The sequence below is a fragment of the Aquarana catesbeiana genome, linkage group LG07 (genome assembly GCF_042186555.1).
Source record: "Aquarana catesbeiana isolate 2022-GZ linkage group LG07, ASM4218655v1, whole genome shotgun sequence".
Taxonomy (NCBI): domain Eukaryota; kingdom Metazoa; phylum Chordata; class Amphibia; order Anura; family Ranidae; genus Aquarana; species Aquarana catesbeiana.
The window spans coordinates 286,587,568-286,593,567 of NC_133330.1; the positions used below are offsets into that span (position 1 = coordinate 286,587,568).

Here is a 6,000-nt window from a genome sequence, read left to right on the forward strand (position 1 = left end):
GGGGCTTTTAAAAGGGAGAAAAATAACCCACTAGCAGAAAATTAACCCTCTACCAATGCGTCCAGGAGCAGCACAGTTTTGGCTGAAAAAATGCTTGACACATTCAATGGCAAAAAAAAAAAATATTATTCTGCCAATCAAGATTGGCAAACGGAGCCAGGGACTGGCATAGCGGAGGGAGGAGAGCGATGAGAGTTCTCCTCATCTTGTTCCCGACTCGGAAGCGACGCGTATGACGTCACTTCCAGATCCTCGTTGACAATTTCCCCGACCATCATGGCTGGGAAAGAGTGTAATGCAATGTGATCTGTACTGCATTACATTCAGTGGCGCACAGGGGAGACATCCAGTCAGTGTTTTAGAACCCGTCACCAAAAAAATCATCCCATAGGGGACTTTTTGTCAGTAACATATTTTTTTAAATTGTGAACAATTTAAAAAAAAAATAAAACATGTTATACTTACCTCCTCTGTGCAGTTGGTTTTCTCGGGTTCCTCTCCGCTGCTCCTGGCCCTCCCTCATGCCGAGTGCCACCACAGCAAGCAGCTTGCTATGAGGGGCACCTGAGCTGAGTCACAGCTCCCTGTGTCCATTCAGACATGAAGCTCCAACCCGGCCCCACCCCCTCTCCCCCCGATTGGCTGAGTTTGACTGACGGCCACGGGAGCCAATGGCGTAGCTGCTCTGTCTCAGCCAAACAGGAGGAAAATTCGAACCCTTACAACACCTTTAGGCTGGGTTCACATGGTTGGGAATTGGATGTGGGTTTTGCAGCATCCAATTCACATAGCAGGAGATTGTGACTGGCTCTCTACGGATCCGGTTCATACATCTCCGCAGCGGTTCCTGAGTGAATTGCAAAGGAGTTCTGTGCGTCTTTTGGTCCGTTTCAGCCAAAAATTTACAGGCATCCACGACCCAAGACTAAGGCGCATCATTTTTGTGAATAAATGTACAAGTACAGACCATCCTTTGCAGCTGTCGGCTTTTAGTTCTCAATTAACTACCATAGCACTGTTGAGGACTCTGGTAGTTCATTGATTATTCCTGTCAGAGCAAAACTGTCCCCCTGTATGATGTACAGCTTACACTGACAGTCTGCAGGAATCCTGCAGGGCACCAGTGATCTACTGATCACTATTGCAAGGCCTTCCAGGCTCCTACAAAAAGTAAATGCACGTTTTTTTTTAAACTGCAAACAAATGTGCATTTTTTTAAAAGATGAAATTATCCTATCATGAATGCTGCTGCCAGACTCATCTTATCTACCTTAAGAATCGCCACCCCTCTCCACCAATCCCTACACTGGCTCCCGATCGCCCAGCAAATTAAATTCCAAATACTAACCACAACATACAAAGCCTTCACAACTCTGCCCCGAGCTACATCACCAATCTTGTCTCCAAATATCACCCAAACCATCCTCTCCGCTCCTCTCAAGACCTCCTGCTCTCAAGCAACCTTTTTCTACCACCTGCCCACCCCCTATTAGATTGTAAGCTCTTCTAAACAGGGCCCTCTTGTATATTATTGTATTGTTTTAACTGTATTGTCTACCTTTTATATTGTAAAACGCTGCGTAAAATGTTGACGCTACTTAAATCCTGTATAATAATCCTTTAAAAAAATTAAAAAAGAGCCTTTATAACCACTTCAGCTCTTGAATTTCTACCCTCCATGACCAGGCCATTTTTTGTGATACGGCACTGCTTTACTTTAACTGACAGTTGCGCGGTCCTGCAACGCTGTACCCAAATAACATTTATGTCCTTTTTTTCCCAAAAACAGAGCTTTCTTTTGGTGGCATTTGATCAACCTCTGTGGTTTTTATTTGTTGCACTATATACAAAAAAAAAAAAAAAGACAAATTTAAAAAATAAACAATATTTTTTACTTTCTGCTATAAAACACATCCAATAAAATAAATGAAATCAAATTTCTTCATCAATTTAGGCCAATATGTATTCGGCTACATTTTATTGGTAAAAAGAAAAAAAATTCCAAAATGTGTATATTGATTGGTTTGTGCAAATGTTATAGCGTCTACAAACTATGGAATAAATATCTGCATTTTTTTATTTTTTTTACTAGCAATGGCGGCGATCGGTGATTTACAGCGGGACTGTGATATTGCGGCGGACAATTCGGACACTAAGTGGCACTGTTGACACTTTTTGGGGACCAGTGACATTAATATAGTGATAAGTATTAAAAATTATGCACTGGTCACTGTACTAATGATACTGGCAGGTAAGGGGTTAACATCAGGGACAAAGGGTTAAAGAGTTCCACCCAAAAATGCAACTTGCGCTTTAAGGGAAGGTGATCCCCCCCCTAACATGCCACATTTGGTATGTATCTTTTTTTTTTTTGGGAGGGGGGGGGTACCCTCTTTTTTTAACCACTTCCTCATGGTGCACCGCGGCACCGGAAAGGAGATCACCTCTCCCCCCTCCAACTCGGCAATCATCTGGGACACGTTACAGGTTCCAGATGATTGCCTGGCCAGTCATGGCGCATGCGCAGTGCATGCCCGGCTGTGACTTCACAGCCGGGCACGCACAGTGACAATGCCGGCGCTGCAGAGAGGAGGACGAGAGGCGATCGGGGCTTCCTTCCCCTGCATCGCTGGACCCTGGGACAGGTAAGTGTCCGATTATAAAAAGTCAGCAGCTGCAGTATTTGTAGCTGCTGACTTTTAATTTTTTGTCTTTTTTAAGTGGTTCTCCGCTTTAAAATGTGTTCCCTGGGAGTGATTACTGTGTAGGGGTTCTTGTACTGTGGGAAGGCAGAGATCGGTTTTCCTGCTTAGCAGAAACACCGGTTGAACTGGATGGACTTGTGTCTTTTTTTCAACCTGACTAACTATGTAACTGTCACAGCCTTCCTTTGTCACAGAACGGTGATCTGCCTTGTTTACATTGGCAGATCGCCATTCTGCCAGAGTCCCTTAACGATTAGCGGGTCCCAGTGGACATCACGTCCGCCGGACCTGCTGATTGGCTCCCGCTGTGTCCAATCACAGTGGGATTGTGTTGTCGGTGGCACGTGTGTGTGTGTGTGTGTGTGTGTGTGTGTGCACGCCCCAAGGGTGCAGAATGCCATGCAGGTACGCAATTCTGCCCAGAGTGGCTATCCTGCCGCAGTAAAAGTATGTGGGGCGACCAGCATCTGGTTAATGTGCAACTAAATCCTCCTATCATTTCCAGCCATCTTTACTTGTGTGTGATCTGCCACTGCCATGGTGATCAGTTAGGACAACGGCCGTTTCATAGTTGCAGGACACAAGCAAAATGTGACAGTTAATCACGGAATGTCTTGAAAATAGTGATAATTGTTTTGGTTTTTTTTTAACTGTTAAAGTCGATGGGTTTAGTTCCACTTTGTTGGTTCTATTTATGTCTCTTTTTAGGCGAATGATAACTCCTTTGTTTACACTTTTTTTTTCCCTCACCAATGAGAGATTTCTTAAACAATTAGGAAAAATAAAAGGATGTAGACTGACGTAAATGGGATCCATATTTATCAGTTATTGTATTACAAAAAAACAACAAAACAAAAACAGATGATGTCTGTGTGAGGGGGATCTGCAAAAAAATTTTTTTGGATACTGACAAAGAACAAAAAAAATAAATAAAAATGGACAACAACGTATAAAGAGATAAGATGGAAGCCAGTGCAATCCTTGTCCCCCAACACCCACATCATGGGGAGAGTGAACGCAGCATGACGCTCGGACTGTGATATCGGGTTGCTATGGACAACATCACCCTGGTAACAGTATCCAGGGAACCCCTCCCCGGGATTGTTTACAAGGAAAGGCGATGATGAGGAGAATCCTCGGACACAATAACCGTTCGCTGTGCCCCCCCTCCCCTCCCCTCCTCCATTGTCCACACAGGACGACGGCTCGTCTCCCAGCCCGGCACACCATCACACAGAGCGGACACATTGGGCGGGGCAGTGCCGAGTCACCGCTCGGGGCCTCCTCCATCCCCACAGCCGGCCGCCTGCCTCACACCGTGCGGGCAAACACCAAACTCGAGCAGCCTGCGGCCTACGCCTAGTCATAGAACGACGACGGCGATTACCTCCCTCCTCCCCCACCCCGGAGAACGGAGCGCACACTCCCCGGAGCCCCCACACCCTTCCCCGCACTCACCGGCGATAGGTCTCAGCTATCCGTGTCCCGGGCATTTCTAACTGCCGGCGGGGAGCTCGCCTGGCGGAGAGCGGGGAGCATCGTGTCCTTCCGGCTGCTCAGCGCTTCTTCCTGCTCCCAGAATCCTCCGCGGCCACCGCCGCCGTCTCCCCTCCCCCAACCTGCCTCATTCCCCCCTCCCTCCTTCCCCCACAGCGTCCCTACAGGCGGCGCACCCTCCCCACAACTGGCCTGTGTGTCACGTGACGTGGCCCCTCCCCTCTCTACTACACCCAGACAACCAAATGTATCATCTACTGCACCCAGAGAACCCAACCCCTTGTATCATCTACTACACCCCTCCCATCCCTACTACACCCCTCCCATCCCTACTACACCCAGACAACCAAATGTATCATCTACTACATCCAGAGAACCCCTCGTATCATCTACTGCACCCTCCCCTCCCTACTACACCCAGAGAACCCCTAATATCATCTACTACACCATCCATCCCTACTACACCAGAGAACCCCTTGTATCATCTACTACACCCCCTCCCCTCCCTACTACACCCAGAGAACCCCTAATATCATCTACTACACCATCCATCCCTACTACACCAGAGAACCCCTTGTATCATCTACTACACCCAGAGAACTCCTTATATCATCTACTACACCCCCTCCCCTCCCTACTACACCCAGAGAACCCATTGTATCATCTAATACACCCTCCCCTTCCTACTACATCCAGAGAACCCCTTGTATCATCTACTACACCCGCCCCTCCCTACTACATCCAGAGAACCCCTTGTATCATCTACTACACCATCCATCCCTACTACACCAGAGAACCCCTTGTATCATCTACTACACCCTCCCCTCCCTACTACACCCAGAGAACCCCTTGTATCATCTACTACACCCCCTCACCTCCCTACTACACCCAGAGAACCCCTAATATCATCTACTACACCATCCATCCCTACTACATCCAGAGAACCCCTTCTATCATCTACTGCACCCCTCCTTACTACACCCAGAGAATTCCTTGTATCAACTACTACACCCTCCCCTTCCTACTACACCCACACATCCCCTTATATCATCTACTACACCAGAGAACCCCTTGTATCATCTACTACACCATCCATCCCTACTACACCAGAGAACCCCTTGTATCATCTACTACACCCAGAGAACTCCTTATATCATCTACTACACCCCCTCCCCTCCCTACTACACCCAGAGAACCCATTGTATCATCTAATACACCCTCCCCTTCCTACTACATCCAGAGAACCCCTTGTATCATCTACTACACCCGCCCCTCCCTACTACATCCAGAGAACCCCTTGTATCATCTACTACACCATCCATCCCTACTACACCAGAGAACCCCTTGTATCATCTACTACACCCTCCCCTCCCTACTACACCCAGAGAACCCCTTGTATCATCTACTACACCCCCTCACCTCCCTACTACACCCAGAGAACCCCTAATATCATCTACTACACCATCCATCCCTACTACATCCAGAGAACCCCTTCTATCATCTACTGCACCCCTCCTTACTACACCCAGAGAATTCCTTGTATCAACTACTACACCCTCCCCTTCCTACTACACCCACACATCCCCTTATATCATCTACTACACCAGAGAACCCCTTGTATCATCTACTACACCATCCATCCCTACTACACCAGAGAACCCCTTGTATCATCTACTACACCCCTCCTTACTACACCCAGAGAACTCCTTGTATCATCTACTACACCCCCTCCCCTCCCTACTACACCCAGAGAACCCCTAATATCATCTACTACACCATCCATCCCTACTACACCAGA

At 47.5% G+C, this 6,000-nt stretch overlaps 1 protein-coding gene across 5 annotated transcripts in view; it reads right to left on the bottom strand.

The window, feature by feature from the left end:
• Positions 1-4,320, bottom strand: part of RC3H1 (ring finger and CCCH-type domains 1) — a 132,895-nt gene extending 128,575 nt beyond the window's left edge. For all 5 annotated transcript variants that reach the window (XM_073593430.1, XM_073593432.1, XM_073593431.1 and 2 more), the window contains exon 1: positions 4,164-4,320. The gene's annotated coding sequence lies outside the window, so the exon portion shown is untranslated. The remainder of the gene's footprint in view (positions 1-4,163) is intronic.
• Between the last annotated feature and the right edge of the window lie 1,680 nt (positions 4,321-6,000).